The sequence below is a fragment of the Centroberyx affinis genome, unplaced genomic scaffold (assembly GCF_046629955.1).
Source record: "Centroberyx affinis isolate AG114_WGS23_722 - 3 ecotype Tasmania unplaced genomic scaffold, CSIRO-AGI_Caff_v1 ptg001613l_1, whole genome shotgun sequence".
NCBI classification, from domain to species: domain Eukaryota; kingdom Metazoa; phylum Chordata; class Actinopteri; order Beryciformes; family Berycidae; genus Centroberyx; species Centroberyx affinis.
Window position 1 is genome coordinate 141,422 of NW_027280055.1, and position 25,093 is coordinate 166,514.

The 25,093-nt window shown below is 41.6% G+C and overlaps 1 protein-coding gene across 1 annotated transcript in view; it reads left to right on the top strand.

Annotated features, from left to right (window-relative positions):
* The first annotated feature begins 5,739 nt into the window (after positions 1 to 5,739).
* Positions 5,740 to 25,093, top strand: part of gli1 (GLI family zinc finger 1) — a 49,570-nt gene continuing 30,216 nt past the window's right edge. The window contains exon 1 of the mRNA XM_071528085.1: positions 5,740 to 5,877. The gene's annotated coding sequence lies outside the window, so the exon portion shown is untranslated. The remainder of the gene's footprint in view (positions 5,878 to 25,093) is intronic.

Sequence of the window (25,093 nt, forward strand, 5' to 3'; positions counted from 1 at the left end):
TTTATATTATTTACTAAATCCTACTCCTTTCTTTAAGAAAACAGTAGTTTTTGCACTCACATTTCTGATAAACCCAGGTTAGCTTTATCAGTGGGTTTCGTTTCCTCTTCAGAATTGATTTTGCTGTTGAAAAAAAAAGACAATACATGGAGAGCTCAACAATAGGTCACATACGATATTTCTATACATGCATCAAGTTAAATGAATATACATAATAGATGTGTAGACACTGTAAATGTTTCCTTAACCAAGAGTGCCACAGAGTTTTGTTCCTGTGTATGTGTACTATAAACTAGCTCCCTACTGGGGAATATATGAGACTTACTGCCATGGTGTTTTGGTTTGCCCTGTTCTCAGGTTGTATCATACTGCCCTCTGGTGATTGAGAATCAAATAGAGGGGTTTGGGTGTATGCTTCTTTAAAAAAGGTACATGGATAGAGAGATGCAATTATGCATTTCCAATAGCAGTTGCACTGACATGGATAGTGCAGTGTAACTATAGTCTAAATGCTGTATTTATTACATACTGAATACATGTATGGCATTTACTTGAAGTGTCTGTAACTGTCAAGAGCCTTAATCATCATAAGAATGCACTATTTATTTTATCTGCTGGATATGGAAGTAGTTTTACCATGCAAAACAACTGCACATACAGCCTCCTTTATTCTGGTAATACTGACATATGTATTTTGACTTAATGCATTTATTGGCACATTTTTACATACTGAAAGACAGAAAAATATGGCAAAGACTGCAGAACATGAGCCGCACTCTACCACACTTGACAACTATATTAATATCATAATAGCCAGCATCTCTCCTTATTTTACCCCTGATCAGCTGTGTGATTTTTATTTTAGCATATATTATATTTATTGTATTGCAGCTCAAAATTGTCATTAAAATGCATAATTAAAAACCTCAGTAAATTTATTAATGCAAACTTCCACATTTTGCACCAATTTGAACGTAGCTATATTTCTATTAAAACTAGATTTTTTTTTCTTCTGTTCATCATTAAAACAAGAAAATAATGCAAATAGTACAATAACGTGCTTGCCCAGCCTATCTCTTGTTTAAACTGGTTTACAGTCTTGTGTATGTAATCCATTCAAAACGATACTGTGGATTACGATAACTCTCGTGACTGGCCAACAAGTAGTACTACTATCAGAGTACTACTATCAGAAAACATTTAACACAAATGTCATTTAACACCTGCACTTCACAGTCTTTCTTGCTCAATTCTTAATTTCTATTAATTCTTAGTAGAAATGCATATGTTGTGAGTAAAAGATTGTACCGTTACAAAAAGTAATGGTAAGAGCAATAACGGCTATTGAATTTGCAGTAACTTGACCAGGTGAAAAGAGTGGCAAAACCCCTAACCACATAGAACCACACAAATCCAGGCCATGAACACATTGTACAAGCCTATTATTCTTACTATGAATAAAAGTCAGGGATCTGTGTGAGAATAAACTGGGGATGATACATTTCTGTTAGTTGATGAATTATCTTGGGAAGTATCAAAGGAAGAGTAATCATCTGTTTCTTTGGAGTAGTTCAATATTAACTAGCTATGGTATATCAAAGACAAAACATCAAAGTGCACAAACTGACAGCATAAACAGCAAAAGCCCCTCTGCAGAAACACGCAATGATCACCTGATTTCATTTCAAAACTAAGGATTTTTTTATTTTGACATGAATGATTTTGTTATAGATGAAAACATTGTTATAAACTGGTTCTAAACTACACATTTAACACGCATATTTATGTGTGTGTATGTGTAGATATATATACACTATACTGTATATACCTATACATATACTATTCTACTATACACTCTATATAGTAGTAGTAGTTTATGACCAGGTTTTAATAACATGTTTTAATGTTTATAACCCTTATTATTATTATATACAAATAGTATTATATATAATATAACTATATATAGTAGTATTATATATAAAATTGTATATGTACTCTAAAATAGTATATATACTATAGTGTGTGTGTACACTGCCATATTCAGTGTCATTATGTCTATATTTGTTTGGATGAATTCACCTAATATTGCATTTGTTTTGCATATATTTGAGATACCAATATCAGTCAGACTTTATAAAAAAAAATATGAATCACAAATATAATGATATATTATGGTTTTTTTTTAATTTTTAAATAAGATTTGAATTACTATGCAGCTAAATGCATATCACGTTGTCAGAACAACCTTATCGCCTTTATAAATCTGACTGATATTGGTATCTCAAATATATGCAGAACAAATGCAATATTGGGTGAATTCATCCAACAAATGTAGAGATCATGACACTAAATATGGTAGCATACTAAAATGCCACTTGACAAATGAAACCATTGCACAATACAAACTCTGCTATATGCATCACAACTATTTTGCAAGTTATATGCTGCTTATCTTAAAATCAGTAACTTCTAATTTTCAATATCAAGCATGCACATAAATTAAATTTGTGCATGCATTGCAGACACAAATGCATTGAATGCACAGTATATTAACTTATCAGTCATTATCTTATGTAGTTTCCAGACTATGTGGTTAAACTAAAACAGGCTGTCTCTGCAGGACTCTTACCTGTCATGCAGCACTCGTGCAGACCTGCTTGTTTATCCCCTTCAGCCTCTGCTCTCCAGTTTCCTCCCTTCAGTGTGTGATGGCCTGAGGTGAAACCCAGTGCAGGGAGTGAGCACTCTTATAAGCAGCACCCACAGAGCCATATCACTGTCAGCCTGGGACCCCGGACCAATGGGAAGAAAACATGTGCAAAGGGCCATCTGCAATGGAAAAACAAATCCTGTAAAAGATTTTGTGGATTTTGCAGCACGGGGGAATGGTGTCCAGCTGCCCTGAGTCTTAGTGACAGATGCACTCTCTCCCTCTCATCCTGCTAACAGGCCAGTTCCCTGTAGCCTTTAATGGCCTTAAATAAACCTGGAGACACCCCCACCATCCAGCCATGAAACCACTTTCTTTTACTTTCAGTAGTTGTGCAATCAAACACTAAACGATGTGCCAGTGCATTGTCAAATACCAAAGATGGGTTATTATCTGTTTCAAGCGATTTAGCGAAGTAAGGCACTGATTGTGTTATGTTTATGTTATGCGGATATTCTGGTTTGATAATTGTGGGAATAGCTTAGTTTCTCTTCTCTACAAATATATAAATCAGAGCAGATTAAAGTAAGCATACAACAAAAATGCATAAAACGATCAGTCAGCATAGTCCCTAAAGGCTGCTAATGACTAAGAGACTATACAGCGAAAGTTTTTGCGATTACATGCTCAGGCAAGGTTTCAAGTAAGAAAGTGATGAGCAGTGAAGATGCATTTTCTAATTTGCACTTGAACTGAGTGTCTTGGCCAAAAGCTTTTGGTCTGACTTACTTACAACATTACTTACCCTCTCTGTAATCCGTCTAGCACTGTAAGCCTTCTATGAGCTTTGAAGTACTTGTGGAAGTGGACACCTGTAACTTTTATTTCTGTCCCATTCACCTTGACTCTTTAAGCTTCATTGAGACATGCTGAAGTAAATTCATGCACATACTGTATGAGTGCAGTAGCTCTTTTTTATATACATATATATATTAGATAGGCTTTTCTCAATAGCCAGAAGAAAATGGTAAAGACAGAATTGCTTCTGGGTACCTTTGGCGTTGCTAAAGGTAGTCTTTGGGTTTTTTTTGCATAAGATTACAAAAGGCCATAGGCTGCTGTTCATCTGTCAGAGAACAACAACTGTGTAAGCACTACAATACTGTATTCTGGTTTAATGCAACTGCAGATCCTCCTTCAAATATTACTTTTTTTTTTTAATTGCTTTTTTTTAGACATCCAAGATTGTTTTGTATCATGTGTTTGAGTTTTTTTAGTACTGCTGCCTAGTTGCCCTCAATTGATATTTCAAACATTTCCAAAGAGCATCATTTAAATGAATAGATGTAAATACAGAGTCCCAACTACAGTATCAAACATACATATTCCACACAATCCAGTAAATTTAGCACCATCTCACACCTGGGCTCTCTGGACTTGCTGTTTCACCTTGTAATCCTGTCCCATTGATAATCTGAGTGTGAAGCTACTTCTCTACCTCTCCACCTGACCAGAATGGGATGCTCAGCCTGTACGGGATTTTCTCTGCCTACAGTCAGATGAGACATATGGCTTCAGCACCTGTGGGCCTGTTTACACCCAAGTATTCCCTGCTTGTTGGCTAAAGCCCACGACTCTCATTGACAAATCTGATTTAATCACTGGCCGTATGTTCTCAATGGACTCTTGCCTTGGTTCAGGTCACCAACTGCTTAAGCTTTGACTCAGTTTTCATTGTTGCCTTGAAGAAAAGCTGTGATGCTCCTGTGGATATATCATTATATAAAAATGCTATCAGTTCCAAAAGCATAAAATTAAAAAAGCATAGTCCTTTATTTTAAATGGCAATGTTGATTACATTTCTAGCTGGTTTTGTTTGCACTGCTGTGTGGTGATCTTCATGTTCTGTAAATTGGATTAAGATACTCGTGTGCACTAATGCTGCACAGCGAGTTGCACATACAGTACAATATACAGTTGGCTAATAGTATATAAAGCTGATGGGAATCAAGCACTTAGGGCTTTGCTGATTAAGAATCTCAGGCAATTAGATTAAGGGTAGGCATCTCAGACATTTACATTTTTAAGTCGGATAGTTGTAGTAGTAGTTTGGAGCAATAAAACCTTACAATACCTTAAAATTCTGTTATAATAGTGGCGAAATGAGTGAGGCTTTCCCCCTATCCCCCTATTGCACAATAATATTCCTTTGACTCTGTGTGTCTGTGTGTGTGTGTGTGTGTGTGTGTGTGTGTGTGTGTGTGTGTAAACTGTGCGCACTCCAGGCCTGTGGCACCCTTACCAAAGTCCTGGGATGGGCTGGCTGAACTCCACTCCGGGTTTTGCGGTGGACTTTCAACTTGAGCCTGGTGAGGCGCAGCAATCTGCAGCATCCCCACACGTAGCCAGCCACACACGCTGTCCGAGAAGTTGCCTATGAAGTTACACCATTAGAGTAAACAGAAACATTTATAGATGGATTATCCTAATTACTAGATAGGGCCACACTTTTTATAGACACAGCTATGTCCATACAGGCATTATATGAATATATATATATATGAAATGCATGCTGCAATGTCTTAATATATATCGCTATGAATATATGTGTATTCAGTTAGGCTACAATGAATACCAAATATGCCCAACTTTGATATTTTATTAGTAATAGATTAATTCACTTTGGGTGTATGATCTGTGCTACATGTTAACTTTGAGGAGAAAAATCCAAGCAGCATGGTCTTTTTTCTTTCTCTTCTTTTTCTTTTTTTTTTTTTTTTTTTTTTTAAGAAAAACAAAAAGTGAACTTCCTGTTTCGGGGTGGTCCACAGACTGTGGAGAAAGGGAGGGAGGAGGGAGGAGGAGAAGGGGGTGCGCATTCCCGCATTGGCTGTGCGACCAACTCCGGAGCTTTGCGGGACTCCGTAGCCGAACATGGGGTACAGTTTTGTCACCGTTTGCCTAAAGCGACTCTGAAGAAAAGCCATGGGAAAGAACTTGTGAAACAGGATAAAGTCTCGGTTTTTAGAAGAATCCAGTCATCTCCATCTGAGTGCGTCTGCCAGAAAGTAGACACAGAGAGAGAGAGAGAGAGAGAGAAAGAGAGAGGGGGGGAGGCTTTATTGGAAACTCTCAGACTTTCACAGTCCCCGAACCCTCTGAGCTCTTCTAAGGACTGGGAATCAAGTCAAAAAGTTTCATGCAGAATATTCTTGCATTAACCTAAGGTACGTTTGCTTTTATGATTGCTCAGATACGCGTTTGAAATCACAGCGGATGATGGCTAAATATTTATGTACGAGTTTGTTCACAGTGAGAAAGTAATGTTTTTTGTATTCCGAATTATAATAATAATTTCCGTCCTTGTTGAACTGGGCAAATGCTTGTATTGTTATTATTAGTGATGAGATAACAGGCCTTCTGTTGGTTTTATCACTTCAGTACAAGAGGTGATGATGCGTGCCGTTTTTACGCATTGGAAGTATTGTAAAATGTATCACTCATATTACCTGTAAACCCCAAGGTTCAGTAATTGTGTTGCATGTTATCTTTCCTACTAACTTGCTAAAGTGTCTAATATGCCAATCACTGCGGTACACCGGTTTTGGTGGATTCACCCATTTGGTTAAAACTCTGTGGAAACCATTAGTCCTGTTTTTTTCTATCCAATTGTGCTGATGTGGAGACTATGCTGGCACGAACTAAAGTGTGTCTGAATTTAGACCTCAGAAAATATCCCTTTTCCTGTCTTTATACCTCCACCTCTTTGGGAAGTGCTTCTTTTAGGGGTCTGACTGCCAACACAGTTAAAAATCATCCGGCGCAGCCGAGGGTCGTAGGGCCGCCTGAGAACAGCTGTTTCTTGTAACCTGAAATACTTGAGGTGCCAATATCTTTTCCAAATGTGAGTTTCTGTCAGGACACCCACAGAACAACATCATCAGCGAGCACAGTGTAAGAGCAGAAAGCTACAGCTAATGCCCCATCAATTGATTGATAATTGTTTCAGTCAGTCATGGGCGAATGGACATGAACACTTCTAAACTAATAGAGAGCTGGGCTGATTATTTAGTTGCAAATCACAATTTCTTTCTTTCTTTCTTTCTTTCTTTCTTTCTTTCTTTCTTTCTTTCTTTCCAGAAAGAGTGAAAAGGGGAAAAAAACATTGAGGGAAATCTTACATAATCTATGTATAATCTGAGTAATTATCTCCAGAAGAGGTGACTTTAGCTGCTAATGTGGGAAGATTAGGCTGCTGGTCTCTGTAGTGGCCCTGTACTGAAGAGCGTCAACACTGGACTCAATAGAACAGCCAAACACTTATTTATTCCAAACTGACAGTGAGAAGTGCTAAGTACACAAACTCACAACCTTACTAAACAGCGTTTGCACACGACACTCACTCACTCTCTCTCTTACGCGCATGCACACACACACACACACACACACACACACACACACACACACACACACACACACATTCGTGATAGGGAAGGACAAGGAATCATTCGGAGAGTTTAAAGTCAACTTGTGGATATTGCATTAACTTCCAAATCACTGCAAATTCATCCTTTCAGTCATAGGTCATTATTGTTAATGATGAACTTATAGAAGTAGTGTTAACAGTGTAATTAGATTCTTCACAGAAACTTCACAAGGCCTTGGTTTTCAGGGGAATAAAATGCGTTGGCAAATAAATATTCAATGCAACATGGATTCTGCTTTTTTAACATGGGCCACATAATCCATCACAGAGAAGCAGCAAGAGATTCACTGACCACCGCAGCACTTTTACTGTAAGCAGTCTCGGGCCCTTCTCAAGGTTGAGACGGGGGGAGAGTTTGAGGGAGAAAAATGCACTTGTCCTTTGGCCATGTGTGAAAAGCTCTGCAGGGGAGCTTCCTCACGCTCCCTGGTCTTTATCAGTGTGTTAAGGCCAAAAGGCTCCTTAATGGGAATGCTCTTAAACAAATAGACCATACAGGAAGGAACTGTCTTCCTATAGCCAATCCCAGGACAGCTAAGACAGAGGACCGATCTGGTTTATCACAGCCACAGTCAGCATAGTGATAAGTCTCTCTCCAGCTGAATACAATTGAACAGAGTGAAATTAATTCTTTCTTTTTTCTCCTTTGATGCTAGCAAAAACAAAGGTAGGTGGAGCATTTGTAGGTGGGGTTCAATCTGTGGTCATACTGAACAAAATGTAATGCAGATGCAATGCCTTGCATGTGATCGATGAAGAGGAGTTCATGGAGCTAGAGCTGGAATAGAAAACATCTCAACATGGACTCTTAGTAATGGCTCTCTCGGGCATTAAATGATGTGGACAACGTTTTTAATTTCTGCGTTGGCACTATCGACCGCCAGTCACGTGACACACGCGCACCCAGAGGCAGGCAGCAACAAGTGGTGTGTTTTTGTCCAGATTCCATTTTGGTCCGCTCAGCAAGGAACATGCGTCACGTGATGCCTGCAATCCCCGTCCCCCACTCCTCCTCCTCCTCCTCCTCCCAACACCCTCCTCCCACCTTCCAGAGAGAGAGAGAGAGAGAGAAGGAGAGAGAGACCACCCTCACTGGGATCAGAGCCCCTCAATCAGGCCCTTTCACACCCTGTGAACCTGAAACAATCAGGGTTTAATAGCAGCTGTCTGTCTGTGGCGGCCCGGCCGAGCCTGTAGGCCCTTAGCGCAGAGCTGACGGGCTTCGGCCGCAGAGAACAGGGTGAGGGGGAGAGAGACGGGCCTGGGGATGCTCCAGAGGACACATACACGCACACACACACACTCACACACACACACACATACATACACACACAGAGTGCTGCTAGAGCCCGCTCTCTTTCTGTCTTTATCCCCTGCTACTCTTTTCTCTCCTCGTCTTTTTAGTTTCCCTCTTTTTCTTCAAGGCTCGGGGAGGCTTGGTGGTCTGCTCCCTCCGTTTTTTAGTGTCAAGGCCTGGTATTTTAAGGTTATTTCGCTTCGTTGGATTGAGTTTGTTTTCAAACTGCTGCATGGTGTTCCTCTCGCTTTACAATCGCCTTCTGCTCACTGTGTTCCCTCCTCTCTGCAAATCCTTTTCCTCATCCATGACACCTTGTTTGTTGAAGTCTTTGTCTTGAGATCAGAGCATGGATTGTTTTTGTGGTTATTACCACACACACTTCGTGGTTTCACTTGGGCCATAGTCTGCACATCTGAACCGTCTGACCATTACATGAAGAAACAGAATTATTATGTAAAAGAAGTGTCGGCTTTGTCCTTAAAAATGTTAAACATTAATTTTCTTGTAGCTATAATTCTTGCATACAGTCAGCTTGAACTAATCATTTCACAGAATTTCCTGTAGAGAAACGCCCCTCCTAGAAATACAACATTCAATACAAAGATTGACACTGGGATGGGACAGAGGAATGGGGGAGGAGCAGGGCTTTTACTAAGTAGTGGGTTGACACCAGAGGGCAAAGGCATTAGACATTTAGAAAGCTTGAATTGCATTAGCCACAGGTCACACATAATAGAATGGGGAAATGTTGCAGTCATGGGAAATATTCTGAAAATCATTTTTCATGGTTAGTTGGACCATTCCCATCCATTATACCATTGGCGGGTGACAGAGAAGAAAAAATTAGTTGGCTATAGAAACAAAAATGAGAAAGAGCTGACCTATTTTTCACCAAAATACAATTATTTTAGTAAACAGATGGATGATATGAAATGGAAGCCATAGTATATCATTCCAAAAATCTATATATGTCCACTTTGGATAAAACATTCTTTGCTCATGTTTATTGCTCAATGTTTTCAAAGTACAGACAATTACATCCTCTGAAATGCAACTATTTTAAAAGTAAGGGTCCATAACTAATGACTAATAATTTCAATAATACGCAATATTGAATATTAATACCAGTGATCATTATTTAGATATCTCAGTTTGGACGTCTGTGTTTTTCAAATGGTAGTTATCTCATTTTGCGAAGAAGCTCATCAATTGTTGTCCCTTCATCAGAAATCAATAATGCTGAAAGTTTCTGTAGTCTGAACTAAATGTTCATGTTTAGCCTCCGTCTAGCTCAGTACCTCAATGCTAGATGAGATAAGCCTCAAAATGGTCAAGTCATATGTGGCAGCAAACACTAGCATGAGTGATGTTGGTTGTATCTTGTGCGCAGTACATGTGAATGTTTGGTATGTACATGAGTGTTTTTGTGGAAGCATGTGCCTGAGGCGTGTGTGTGTGTGTGTGTGTGTGTGTGTGTGTGATGTAGTTTTGAGCACGCCACTGACAGTAACAGGCGGAGTCTCTTCTCTTCCCCCTCGTTCCTCCTCCTCCTCCTCCTCTGCTTTGAATGAGGGTGGCGGTTTTTGATACATTCGCCTGTTTGTGTGTGTGTGTATGTGTGCTTGCATGGCAAAGAAAGCAGCCAGGCACGCCGACTTGCTAACTATCGTCTCATGTGGTTGATATTAGAAATCAAACTAGTGGTAATAGGATCCAGGTGAGATTGTGAATAGCTTTCGTATGCACAACCCGCAGTGATCCTTACTCATTTCCTGCTGTTATGTTAGCTCGGCTCATAACAATGAGCTTGTGATGGGGGTTTCTGGGCGACATGGTGGAGGCTGTGGATTCTGAGAGGCTCGACAAAGGCCAGGTGAAACACTAGCAGTGTGTGAGGAGAGCAGAGGAGACTGGGGCTGTCTTTGGGTTTTTTCAGCATCATATTCAGTGCTCAGATTCAGTTGACTGATCAGGTTCAATCAGAGTGGGTCTAAATGATGATGTAATTGCTGCAGTCTTCACTGTGAGCGAGTGATAACTGAATGAATGTGTTGTAACACTTTGAAATCTCAGACTGAGTGAATAGTCAGTGTGTTTGCATGTGTGTGTGTGCGCATGTGCATTCAGGTTCATTCACCGAGAGCATTCATATTCTTGCGGGAGTGTGTACCTGTGTGTGTGCCTCAATGTGTGTGTTCTCCGCAGCTGATGACTCACGCCGTGTGTGTCGTCCTGTCGGCAGGCAGAAAGCGAAGAGGAGGCGATGTTTATTATTTCACCAGGTTGCCATGGCCACGGTGCATTCGAGTGCCACCATCATCAGTGTAATTACAACACTGTTTCTGACGGTCATCCTCCTCACTGCCTGCTTCCCTCTGACCTCCACCAATCAGGAAAACGTTCAGACTGCTGTTTCCCTTACCTTTACATAGCTGGGGAGGGCCATCCTGCCTAGAGGAGCTGTCACTCCATCGAAAGAGAAATTAATTTGTTTATGATAGAGAGTTTGGTGTGATATGGTCTATGCAGATTTTCACTTGACCAAAGCAAAACAAAACCTGGGAGAAACTCTGCTCCAGACCAAAACCCTTTCTCGCCCTTTCTTCTCTATCCAACAAAACCGCAATCTCTCATTTTAACTCGTAGTCAGTGTAGACGCTTGATTACTCCTTAGCACTTTGTATGTAAGTCACTAAATTTCCAGCACAGTTTTATGTGATAAGCTATTACATTTTACTGCCGGAATAATTATTTCCGACTTCCATCGAGAGAGAGGGAGAGACAGAGAGAGACAGAGAGGGGGAGAGAGAAAGAGACACTGAAGGAGAGAGAGAGGCATATCCATGTTGCGTGTGTTTATGATGGGCCTTCTGGACAACAACTCTGTTATCTGAGATGAGATAACATCCTAAGATCCTTGGGCTGGCAGATGTCCTGGGCAGCTCTAACCCTACCAGTTCCACATGCAACTCTTTGGAGGGTCTGAAAGTCCATACTGCATATTCACCATGCAGTATACAGCGGAGATACTGAAAGAGTTTCAGCATATTAATCTCATTACGTAACACTAACATTTGTGGTTACATATGCAGTGCTCTGCAATGTGTTTCATTTTCGGGTGTTTACAAGTTTTAAAAAGTGTTCTAAGCTGTTATACTCAAAAAGTCTATTCAATTTTAGTCTTTTTTTTTTATTTAAAATTGAGGCAGGTCTCAATTTGTTCCAGGTTTGCAGAGCTATAATAAAGCAACTCAAAAGAATGGAAGACTCAAACCACATTGGTATTGTTGCTTCATATTTATATGAGGAAAGGAATCGCTTGGTCAGTCGATCGTCCCTGCCAGACCCACAATGTCCGGCAAGAGGAAGATTATCTTTCTTTGCGTGTCTTCTCTTCTCCTCTCCTCTCTTTGCTATTTCTCACTCCATCCACTTCCACGTCTTCAGTTCAGTCTATGTCTTCCAAGTTTGCCCCTAGCTTTTTTGACTTTCTCATCCTTTCTCTTCTGTTTGGCCCATTCGCAACCTCTCTCTTTTTCTCTGTCTTACACTCTCTTCTCTTGTCTTGTTTTCCCACCCATTCTCACTGTATTTTCCTGCATTGTGAGTGACAGTAGTAAAAGCTACAGTAGTTTGCTGATGCCACGTTAACCAGATCAGATGCCAGAACAGGAAATCCGTGCACATGCATGGACGTAGCAGAGTGACACACACATGACTTACTACCCCTGCAAGCCAAATGCAGGCGGACCCCGTCACTGATACACTGACATGAATCTGCTGTGGGTCAAAGGTAACTGCAGCCTCAGTCAAAAAGCTACGCCTGATATTTACTATAACTGACTTTACATGATGTTCAGTCTTCGTAGAGCTTTAATCTGACTTGAGGTTCCATATGGAAAGTCACAGACTCTCACTGATGATCCGTGGATGAGTTCGTACCTTAATTTTAATTTGTAAGTAACATCTGTTGATTGTTTTCATAGCACAAACAGGCTGATAAATCTTTCTTCGAAGAGAAGCATCTGCAACCAAATGTAACCCATTTAGGCTAAACAGCTACACGATAAACAGTCACAAAAGTGATGTGGTGTACTTGTTTTGTTGGTTTTGTGATAGCCTAAACAGAAATGAATCAACTGGATGTTTTTTGCTGTAGCATCAAATATTGTTTATAGTTATGTTCCCTGTGGTCCAATGCCATAAAACATAAATGGAAACTAGCAGTCTACTTTCTATTGAAGTTGTTATTGAGAAAACAGTTCCCTTCAGGAAACAACAAACTATTGGAAGGTTATGTTTTGTGAGATGTAATTAACTTTGTTTCAGTGAAGATTTGTTGTTGTCTTCTTCAGATGGCTAGCAGCCTACAAGAAGAACCACTTACAGTAACACACAAAAATACAGTTCCTGTCCATTCGCTGCAATATTTGCAAAGACAAACCTAATTAAGCCTTTAGAAAAATAATATTACTGGCATGCACTGAGAAAGAGCTTTTTTTTTCATTACCAGTGGGATTTGCTGGAAAGGAAAGGGCCAAACAGAGTAAGGGTGAAAGAGAGAAAAATTTCATAGTAAGTGGAGAGAAGGAGAGTGGAGGAGTGAGAGAGAGAGAGAGAGGGAGAGAGAGAGAGAGAGAGAGAGAGATGCAGATTGTTTTAAATCCGCAGTGAGTCAGGCTCTCAAATTTATGCCCATGGGCTGCTTCTTGGGTGGGCTGCAGGGAGGGAGGGCGGTGCGCTAGCTGGAGCAGGGGAAAGTTGCCGACTCCAGACTGCTCGCCTCGCTCTGAAGCTTGGCTTTTCCTGCTGGAACACATTTACAACTCAACCGTCCTGACTGGCTGCCTGGCTGCCTGGCCCGGCCCTGCCCGACTAAACTACACTGAGTGACTTTTTTGACACATTGAGAAACCATGGTTTTCAGTGTATTAGATGATATTTCTCATTTTTATGACGCCTTTCTTGATTTTATCACTGGATTGTTGCTGGAAGCTACTACATAACTGTGTTCATTCTTGTTAGTTTTTGAGAAAACAGTGGTGAACACACTAATGTGAGAGAAAATTGTTTGATTATATCAGATTTACTTTTTTTCAATTAGAAGACTATGTCAAGGTGAAAGAAATTCCAGGATTCGTCAGATTTCTACCTTGAAGAGTCAAGAAGTAGAGATTGTACTCATGTAATGTGAAATGGCCGAGGCGATCCACGTCTCAACCCAAGAACTTGGATCAGATAAGGCATAATTCTGCCTCCTCTGTATTTCGTGCCAGCATTGACTGTTTGTTTTGCTCAGCATGAGAAAGATCCGGGCCCACATCGAGCCTTCACATAGATTCCCCCATGTTTAGGATGGAAGGAGAGTAGCTCACTCAACAACCAGCTATCAAACTGTTTTTCACAGAGGAGATTCAAGGCTGGATGTGAGCTAACTGCTCACTGCAGAAAGGTCCAATTGTTTTAGTTCAAGATTACATGTACTTTAAACTCAGAAAAAATAAATGTGTAGAGAGCAAGAAGCATACTGTATGATGCAAACTTTATAGATCAACCGATCAAATGTGTTTCATCAACACGTCTTAAAAATTCAGAAGATAACATAATTTTACAAAGATGAATCAATAAAATTCAGGTATTTCTAACATTGTGTTCTACCTTGAAATTAAAAAGATTTGTTTAGTGTTGAGGTTCTCCAACTTGTTGAAACAAGGAGGTTTCCCTTCTTTATGTTGACTTCATTTTTATTAAACAATATAAATCAGTTTGAGGTCTTTCTCACATGGTGTTCTACTTTGACATTGAAAGGATTGTTTAGTGTTGAGGTTCTCCAACTTGTTGAAACAGGGAGGTTTTCCCTGCCTCAGTAACTGCGTAGGACTGAACACACAGCGGGGATGACATCAGCAGCATGTAAATCAGCTGGCAGCACAGGAATCATCTAAAGTTAAGACTTAGAGGTTAGTTAGTTAGTTCACCATGATAGCCTGTTCACACACACACATGAATCCACACACACACACACACACACACACACACACACACACAGTCTGCAACAAGAGGCCCGGAGGAAGTGAACTAATAGTTTATGTGGTAACAGGGAACATTTATCTTCAGATTTAATATTTACCCAAGGCTGCATGTCACTGTTGTCAGGTGAAAACCTTGTATATCCTAAATGTCGGCTTCTCAGTATCTAAGAAAAACACCCTTGTTTTTAGCCTATGGCTAGGCATTTTTCAGTTAATCCAATTGGTTTTGAAAGTGTTTCATAAACCCAAGGCTTGTACAATTTTCTCAATCCACAGAGGAGCATGCAATCCTTTAATTGAAGTTAAAACATGAAAACAAGGTTTTCACCCAACGACAACAACGATGTGCTTTTGAAAAGAAATGCATCTGGGTGCGTTCCTTCTGCCTTGCAGCCTCGGCTCACTCCAGCCTGTGTGTCTGGCTGCTTTGCGAGCTAATTCGCTCTGAAGGTATTACGGTTATTGGAAGACTTGTAAACCATTAAGTCTTTATTTACAAGAGAAAGAAAAGGGGGTCTGGGTAGCTGCAGGGGGCTGGGCTAGGTCTTGGTACGGGTGCTGACCCCACTGTAAGTGACCAGAACAACTGAGTTCTCAACAGGCAGGCCCAGGGGACATCTGGTCCTGTTTGCAGAAAACTGCAGACCCCTCCTCAATTACATAATTGTGCCCATTAATTACACGAGGAGGGCCTTCATTTCCTGGTAGCCAATAACTAACAAGAAGAGCCCCAGTAAAGAAGGTCTCTAAGGCACACATGATTATAGTGTGTGTAGTGAAACATGAAACATGGCCTCCCATTTAGGAGCAGCCCAGGGTTACTAAGTCATACAACATTACCAACATATTGCTGAGAAAAGTGTGGGTGACCGTCCATGAAGCTTACTTACATCTGTATCTTATAATACATAGAACTTATGTTAGAGTAGAATCATAGACAGATAGATAGACAGATAGATAGATAGATAGATAGATAGATAGATAGATAGATAGTAAAGGAGTAAAGTGACTTCACAGTACAGCTGGTATTTAAACGATGTTTTGATGTTAAATCACTGGGACAGATTGTTGTTTCCTCAGCATCAGTAGCTACTGTTTCCGGCCACACACCAAGCTCTCTGCTGGCCGTTTCTCCAGGCATAGACCCGCTCACCTCTGTGTTGTGACTGGATGGATGCGGGTGTGCTGGATGTGGTGGGTTTCACACCATGCCCCCACTACTGAAGACGGCTACTGTTTGAGAGTAATTGAATGTTATCACACCTTGTCATGGGGCATGGACTGAGAGAATTTATTGATGGGTGTAAAATGAAAAGAGAATCTATTATCAAAACAACGCAGTGATCATGGCCCCTATAATATTGCCCAATATCCTTTGTACTCACCCAATGCTACAGCTCCCATTTTGCACTGCGTATTTTGCATCTGACCTATTACGAATTCAGCTCAGTTCAGCTGAGGATGCAAAATGGAGTGAGTGAGGATGCAAAACAGAGTGAGATCTGTGGTTCCCATGCCGTGAAATGACCTGCTGCTGCACTCAGCATGAAACAAATGTTGGAATGACAATGTGGCTGTCGCAGCTGTTGTTGTTTCAGGTCCGAGGGTGTTGTCCTCTCCTCCTCCTTCTCCACATCTTTCTCCTGATGCTTCTCCCCCTCTCCACATGTCCTCCCTCGCTCTCATCCCTCTTTTTATGCCAAGGGGCGCAGAGTGGGGCTAGCCTGCGGGACAGGAGGACGCACAAATGCACCTGCTACCAAAAGTTTGGGGAGAGCGTGAGACAACGGAAGAGGAACTGGTGGGGGAGAGACACTCTCTTTGTGTGTGTATGTGGTGTGTGTGTATGTGGTGTGTGTGTATGTGTGTGTGTGTGTGAGCAGAATACAGTGAAAGGGAAAGGCTGTGAGAGTGAGTTTCTTGGTCTTGGGACTGCTGGGAAGATCGAGGTTCCATGCTGGGCATTTATGCCAGGCTTATACGACCAGACTCCGCTGAATAGACAGAAGGTCAACAGGGATCCACGCTCAGTTCTCTTTTCAGAGGCAAACTCTATCAGGCTGTCTAATCATTTCTCTATACATCATACTTATGTGAATGTAAAAACTATGTTAGACATCTTTATACTTTTTCAAACACTTGAAGTCCTAATGAATGGGAGTAATGAACTCTAGTTTGTATATGTTGTGGGTATTTTTCCTTTGTGATCAGTCAGTTGAATTTAGGTGTAGTGGTGTGAGAAGAGACATCTATGACCACATTTACATGCACACAAAAAAATGCGACTGTAATTTGATTAAGACAAAAATGTGAATAAGGCAGGACCCATGTAAACACCATTTTGCAGTTACATTAGTGTGATTATGTTCCTAGCGTAGCTGCAGTAACATATTTGGAGTGCTCCAATTTTTCTTGCATTAACCAGACCAGTCACAACATGTACACACCTTAATTGCATTTATTAAAGTGTGATCAAGTTGTGCCTGTGTAGTTGATGAAACTCACATAAGACAATACTCACAATATCCACATGTCACATATAAACTGGATTATTAGGGGAGGTGTGACTTTATAGAATAAGTAAACAGCTTACTCACGCTATTGTCTTACTCAGACTATTGGTAATTATTGCATTAGTGTGCGCATATAAAGGTAGCCTATGAAAGAGGTTTCAGCCCCTAAAAGGTGTTGGCAAACTTAACAGAGTCCTATCTAGATCCCATTGTTTCTATGGGTAAAGCCTTAGTTAGTCAGAGGATAGGTGGCTACAGGACATGTTTAGAGTTAATTCTTCTACAATACACACACACACACACACACACACACACACACACACACACACACACACATACATACACATACACCTGACCAAACTGCAAGAACCACTGATAGAGCCTCATTGCTGCTCAGGTGCTATCTACCTTACCTGTACTTCCAAGTCAGAGCTCAGGGTTTCTAATCAGAGTAATGATTCCCCTTACTAAATCTCTCTCTTACTAATTATGGATACACCAGGGTTTCTTCACATGACAAACCCAGGCTGTATTAACTGAATATACTGTGCAGGCCCAACAGTTTTAGTACCATGCACCATTTTGTGCCCCACATTTAAGAAAACTGGTGTACACTGTATGCCACTAGTTGTATAAAGAAAGAAAATGTCTGAATTTGTTCCTATGAGATGAGACAACAATTTATGGACCTTGACTAATATATTAAATTGTGATTAATATGAAGGAAATAACCCCATTTTTATATTTCTGAACTCTGATAAATAACTATCTCAGTCTCTCCACAACAGACATCCATCCAGTCCCACGTTAGCTTCTCCTAAACTGATGACTCTGCAGCAGGTCAAGACTTTCCTGACTGCTGATTATTTTCCCAGCAGTTAAAATCCCCTTGTCCATCACTATTCTCCCGTTTTTTCTATTCAGGGTGGGACAGGCAGTTGTTCTGCTGTGGCGCATTTATTGGCCCTTATTAGCTGGCACCTGTAGTCCATTAAAGAGCCCCAGTCTGCTGACAGACTGTCAGATACTCTCTCTGAGTTCTCAGTGTGGTGAGAGTAGAGCTTCGTTTGGAATATGAACGGAAGCTTTTCATGCTGTAGAGAACAATCCCCGGATTTTAAAAAGTTTCAAATATCGAAACCCACAGGATCCTATTCAAAGTGGTTATTTATCGACCCTTGTCTTCTTGCACAGCTGCGGAACAGAAATGTGGTGAGCACGTGTGTGCAGTGTGTGTCTGTGTGAATGTTATGTATTGTATGTGTTAGTTGTGTGTGTGTGGGTGTACAGTGGGGGAGGGGTCGCGGATGTGGATGTTGTGTAAGGAGGGAAGTTGTTAGTGATTAGCTGAGCTTTGGGGTCCAGTTCCCTGGAGAGTCGTTGCAGCCAAGCTTGTGTCAGGTACTGTAATTTGCAGGGGTCAAAAGGTCAGTGCTGTCCACCATACTTAAAGGAATTTGTCTAAAGTATTTTTGCTTAAATTATATAAAGTTTAAAGGGGCATTAAGTAATCTTTGACTTATTGACGTCTATTGGCAACCAAGGAACTGCAACACCATCGACAGGTCTCTAGTACAGGTTACGGTGGTGTGTAATAAGCTAATCAGAGCAGACATGCATCAGAAATGTCTAGTGAAGAGATAATATGTCACAAAATACTGAAGGAATAATACTGTATTGTTATTTGCTTTTTTGGCTGGAGAATGAAATCACTACACTGGTTACTGTCCTCCAAAATGCGAGCAGAAGTGACAATTGTATCTTCATATGAGACAAAAAAGGACACAAAAGTCACACTTTTTCTTCTTAAAATAGGAGTGGGCAGTCCTCTCCCCTCAGATTTGTTGTTATTTATTGAGACAGTAGGAAAACTAAATAGGAGGCAGATTAGGGAAGACAGAGGAGACAAATATCTGGTGAGATTCAATCTAAGGTCTGAGTCCTAGTCACTACACCGCCACTTGGCACCAAAAAGTCACTCTTCTAACATGTATGTGAACTACTGTATTCTGACTCCTGAAGGTCACTGCAGTCCATTGTCCTTAAGGAATTTATTGGTTTTCAGATGGTTCTTGGTGTAGACCGAACAGTCAGGAAACAGGAGAGAAAATTGCGGCTGCATAGAATGAGCAGGGATTCAAAAGCAAATAGTCACAATACTTTATGTGGAAGCGGTTCCCCAAAAGGTCAGCGCTTCATTCTCCCTCTCAGCTCCAGACCGGTTCCCCCTCCAATCTCTGCTTCAGAGAGACGCATTACATTAGCGCAGACACTTTAACTGTCATTTCAAGGAGATTTATGCCTCATGGTTGTCATAGGAGTGTGAAATAATGACAGTGGGCATCCTGGTGGTTCAGTGGGTTAAGTTGCATACTGCGGACATGTGATGTTGTGGACTTGAATCTGCTGACCTTTGTCCTATACCAAACCCCTTTTTCTTTCTTTCATATCTTCCATGTCTCTTTCCACTGTACGCTGATATATGAAGCAAAAACACCATGAAAACAATCTAAAAAATAAGATGCATTTATACCAATTCAAATATGTAGATAAACTGGACTTGTTTCTGTACATTATATTTCAAACTATCATCAAGTATCATCAAACTACTATCAAGTAACATGAGTAACATAAAAAAAAAAACTATTTTATAACGGCATTACAAATAAACAGCTGCATCAGCATGTAATTCCAGCTGATGGTGAATTGAGGATCCTTCCCCTCGTTCCCTGTGGCTGCTCCCTCCCTCTCCCTGTGTGTCCCGGCTCACACTCCAGCTTCCTGTGGGATAGATGAGAGCCTGGGGGCAGAGGGATGTCTGTTTCCAACCAACTAGCTCTGTCACACATGCTCCAGCTTGTCAGACTGAGTGTGTGTGAGGGTGATTGGGTGTCAGAGTGAGTATGCGTGTAAGTGCCTATATGTCTATGTGTATCTCTCTCTGTGTGTGTGAGCGTGTGTGTCTCTCTGTCTCTTTGCGTATGTAAGTGTGTTTAGATGTTCATACATGTGGGTGTTTTCTCTCAGTGGGTGGAGGCGTCTGTCTAGGACATGATGAAAACTTAAATTCATTAGTAAAAGTTCACTGCGGTCCAGGTTCATCTCAGGTTGCCTAAACAAAACCTTCTGTTTGTGAGTTTTATCTCTGGGATAGCAGCAGATGGTCTCTGCAATTTAAATGACTCAGTAAAACATTTACTGTCTCTTGTTGCAGTGGAAAATAAACAGCATGTATACATGATGGCTGCACAAGATTACCAGTGCTGTAATTTGCTGCAAATTTTCTGTCATATGACAATCTCCCATATGTTAGAGATGTAGATATTATAGAGATTTTATTAGTGAAATTCCAATCAAATTAACTTAACAAGTTTGCACTCAGTCACCATATTTGCTCTCATATGAGAAAAGCCCATAAGTTGAGAGATGTAGCCAATGAAAAGTTTCTACTTTATGTGCTTTTTGTGCTGCTGCTGCACTGTTGTTCTTCTCATAAGAGTAATATATTGCTTGGAAAACCCTGCAGCACTGACTACCACTGTATGAGTCTGCAACTTTGAACCTTGTCAGTATTTTAAATGTTTTCCTTTCTGATGATATTTACATTTTAGAACCAGAATCAGCTTTCTTTGAGCGCATTTCATGTACACAGAAAAGAAAGTCTTTTTCATATTTTGTAACAGTGAACCGGGAGGTCTTTTCATGTCATAACAAGATGTTCCAGTCAAAAAGCACTCACATTAAAACATTTTCACAATCATATTTTATGGGCTGAGGAAACTCATTCCGTAGTTAAGATTAGGATGGTGAAACTGAACTGTGTTGTACTATAATTTCACACAGTCGGGGTTCTGGCATGTTTATGCGGTTCTACGTCATGCCTGATCACTCACAGGCAGTATGTTAAGAGACAGTCTGCGGTATGCAAACATCAACAGCATCTGTGTGTATTTCTATGTAAGCAAAGCTGTGTGTCTTTAAGTTGAACCTTTACGCACAGTGGCTTGCTTTACCTCAGGACTCATTCCCCCGTTGGTTGGCCATCAGAGCAGACTAGCGGTGTGTCTGAGGTGTGTGGCTTACCACCATGTCATTGCCTGGAGGGCTCTTTCTGTCTGTTGTCACCTATGTACCAGCGCACGCTCACATGCACACACACAAACACACACACACACACACACATTATGTTTCCCTTCATTGATGGATCCAGAGTGAGAGAATCTCTAATACCAAACTGAACGCATAAATACAAGCATACACATGTACATGTATGTGCATGCACGCGCACACATACACACACACACATTCACCTTTGCTGATACACCCTCTAATACACCCACAGGTCAACAAGGGAGTTGTTTTAACCTCAGTCAAGAGGGGTTGGGAAGTTGAGGGGAAGTGGAATTAGCAAATAGCAGATAATTCACTGGTCCATCTCTCCTCTCCTCTTCTCTCCTCTCCTCTCCTCTTAGTAAACACATTGAAGAGCAAACGTTTTTAACTTGGAGTGTTAGCGCCAGAGCTCTTCTGCTAACTGACCCGGGGCTCTGAAGAGCTGCACATAACAGGCGCCCACATTGGCTTTTGTGTGCAGGAGGGTCTTTACATAACCCACATAACCAAGCACATTGTCTAGCAACCAGCCGGCCACTGAAGGGCCTTGTAAAAGGAGGAGGGGGTCTGCTTGAGTGGAGGCCAGCAGCCTCGTTGAGAGGCTAGTGAAGCTAAGCTAAGTCAAGACTAAAGACTAGTTTGTTAGCCTGATAATGTCCTCAGGCTACTGAGGCAGTGAGCTCTCTCAGCGGCAAAGGGGCTAGTTACACAAGTAAAAAAGAGAACTCCTGATGCAGAATTTGCTTCTACTTTAAATGGGAAAAACAAGGGCCAATATCAGATTCAAAGAATGGCTGCTTGCACTATACAAAAAATCTCCCTTTTGCTAGAGGTTTCTTCAAAGCCTGATGCGAAAAGCCACATTTTAACCAATGTAATTCGTTTCTAAGCTACCTACCACTCCTCACTACGCTCCCTATCCCTTTTCTCCACAAAGCCCGGCCTTCTTCACCCTCTTTCCGCTGTTTGGGCCTGAGCCAGAATTCCCTTGGAACTGCCCAGGATGTTGAGGTATATTTTTCCTCCCTACTCCCAACGATTAGTTTTTTCAAGATGTTTTCTTTTGGCAGAAGAAAAATGTTTGTATGTCTCTCTCGTTGCGCCGGATCACACCCAAAATACTTTGAAAGTTTTAATAAATAATCGGTCTGAAGTCATTCTGAAATATTTTAGCGATGGATCTTGTAAACAGGAAGGACAGTAATGAAGTTATTGTTATCGATAAAGTATTCATATTTGGTTTCGTTTTCAAACATGGGATATCAGTGGATATTGCAGCAAGCTGTCATAACATGATGTAAAACATGATGTAAAAAAAAATATTTTGGGGGAAAAAAAGAATCAGGCTGTGGAGGCTCCATTTCTCCTCAATTCAAATTTGACTCACACCGTTTGTCCTTTAACAGTCGTAACGCGTTTGAGTGGCAACACAACAGGCTCTCACCAGGAACTGTGATTTCAAGTATGGACTCATTATCAGCTCCACACTTCACCTCAGATCAGATGATAATGACCCATTTACCACTGACACTGGAGGCCCCTGTCATTCTTAACAGCTCCCCGCTAGGACAGAGGAAGCCTTTATTGCTGTTCCTGAGATGTAGCTATTGTCTTCCAATACACAAAGACAAGGTGTCCTGATGGCCCCTGTGTGAGCCTCAGGACGGCCCCTAGTTGCACCACGGCTTTCTCGCCATTGTCGCTGTGCTGCAATCAGGGGGCATGGCCAGAGTGTCGAGGTGGTGGTGGTGGTGGGGGGGGTTAAGCAGGAGTTGGAGGGTGTTTGGTTGGGGTGGAGGGGGGGGGGGTATATGGGTGCTGTGAAAAGATGTGTGAAATGGGAGTATGGGTATTAAGGGTCTTGGCCCGGTCGGGGGTCTATTGTGCTGAAGGCTGAGCCCCCTACTGGCATCCATGATCTCCTCCATTGACATGGGTTAGCCCTGCTCCCTCTCTGTTTTCTCTACCTCTCTCTCTCTCACACCACTCTCACTCGTGTCTCTCGCTCCCCGGTCTCTCTTTACCTCCCTTCCTCAGCTCTCTCTTTCTGCTCTGAGTCACAGCCAAGGAATCTGGAAACAGCGAGCCCTCCGCTCTCCTATTTGATGCAGAGTTAACTGGAGTCATACTAATGCGTTTAATGGCCGTGAATGGTGATGATGACAGGTCACTACAGCTGCCTTTCACCATAGTGTCAAGATGTGCCACTTGCTACTGTATATAATTTACAGTTCATTAGATACTCTAATAGGTTGTGGATCTATTACAGTATTAGATGCGCAACCTCAGTTATAGAAAGTACTTATTTTATTTCTTTTCAAAAGGAGCTTTCCTCTCTGTGTCCTAATGTGTGCTGTGGGTGATTTGGAGAGATTGTGAGTGTGTTTCGGACAGAGTGTGTGTGTGTGTGTGTGTGTGTGTGTGTGTGTGTGTGTACATACACCTATTTGCACAGTGTTATCCAGCTTGTGTGAGGCCAACAGAAGTCGTGCGATTGTCAATAGTAGAAGTCTATAAAAACCACTCATTGACAAAGAGAGAACAAACAGCCGCGGTTTGTTCAGGATTTCCTAACAAACACTCCACAAGGAGGGCCACGGATGGAGAGAGAGAGAGAGACAGACAGAGAGAGAGAGAGGCAGTTAGGATCCCACTCTCTCCCTGTATAATACCAGATGAAAGGGGGGATCATTTCATTTATTCACACACTCTCAAGAGTGGTCTAATAGGTAGATTATGCTGCTTGGGAGTAATACAGGGAAAAGATTACAATGACTGTGTGCTTCAGCTGCACACACAGACACCTAAACCTGCACATAAACACACACATAGGGAAACAAAAACAGACACACACACACACACACACATCCAATTATGGACGAGTTAGTAGAACACAGCATTACCAAAAGGTTCAAGAGTTCACTGTACACCTGGGTTAATGAACTTGTTGTATCGGTTATTGCACTTGCTGTACATTACGTCGCCGTTTGAAGTTCTCATAAAGCATCAAGGAGTTGTCTGACCCCCTGAGTTCCCTTGTAAAGTTGTTCAGCTGGTGCAGGGCAGTAAGACGGGGACAAATGTGTCGGCTGACTGCCTGCGGACTGTGGGGAGGAAGTGAGGAAGCACTGTGGGACCCTGTAAAAGCTGTCATAAGTGTCCCCGTTTGGCTCGGTGTTGTCAGGACGCCTGCTGCACGTGTTAGCCGCGGCATCCTTGTGGTTACTCTTAGCACTTGTTCTAGAAGATGGCTGACTTCCTGTATTCTCTTTTATTTACTGATTTTATCGAATATTATACTCGCTCTGATTGCAATAGTGTGCCTTTACCTTTACTTTTTAAGTTGTATGTGCATATTGTAAGCCACTCTTGTGAAGAGCACCTACTAATTAGTAAATGAGTGAAATGTGAATGACAACAGTTTCCCTGGCTCAGCTCTGCGCTGTCCCTCGGGATGAGCCAGCACAATAGGCACACAACACTAGAGCCCTTGTGCAAACAAAGTGTTCTTGAATGAAGGAGGCATTTAAAAATGATCTCTCTTCACAAACAGAATGCGCCCCTCCTCTCTCTGTCTTGCTGTCTCCCCCTTACCCCTCCCTTCCCTCTTTTCTCCCTCTTTTTGTCATTCTCTCCCCCTCTCTCACTCTCTCTCCCCCTTCTACTCTCCCCCCCTGCCCGTTAAAGACATTTGGTCTGTGCTAAACCCGGGGTGACAAATACCCCCTTCCTCTCGTCATCAAAGGCTTCTATCTGTATCCATGTTGTCTTGGAGCCTTTGAGGGGCCTATCAGTCGAGGGGTGGTGAGGAGAGAAGGTGTTACAGTGCTAGATATGGGCTTGGAAATAGGGAATGAGTGGCCAGACTGGGGAAAGAGGGAAAAAAAAACAGGGGGGACTGGGATCGGAGGTGGAGAGGGAGTGATTAAAATTCATCCCACGGTGCAAACAAAAGGAGGAATGAAAAAGGAGGAGAATGCAGGAGAGAAGGGAGAGTGA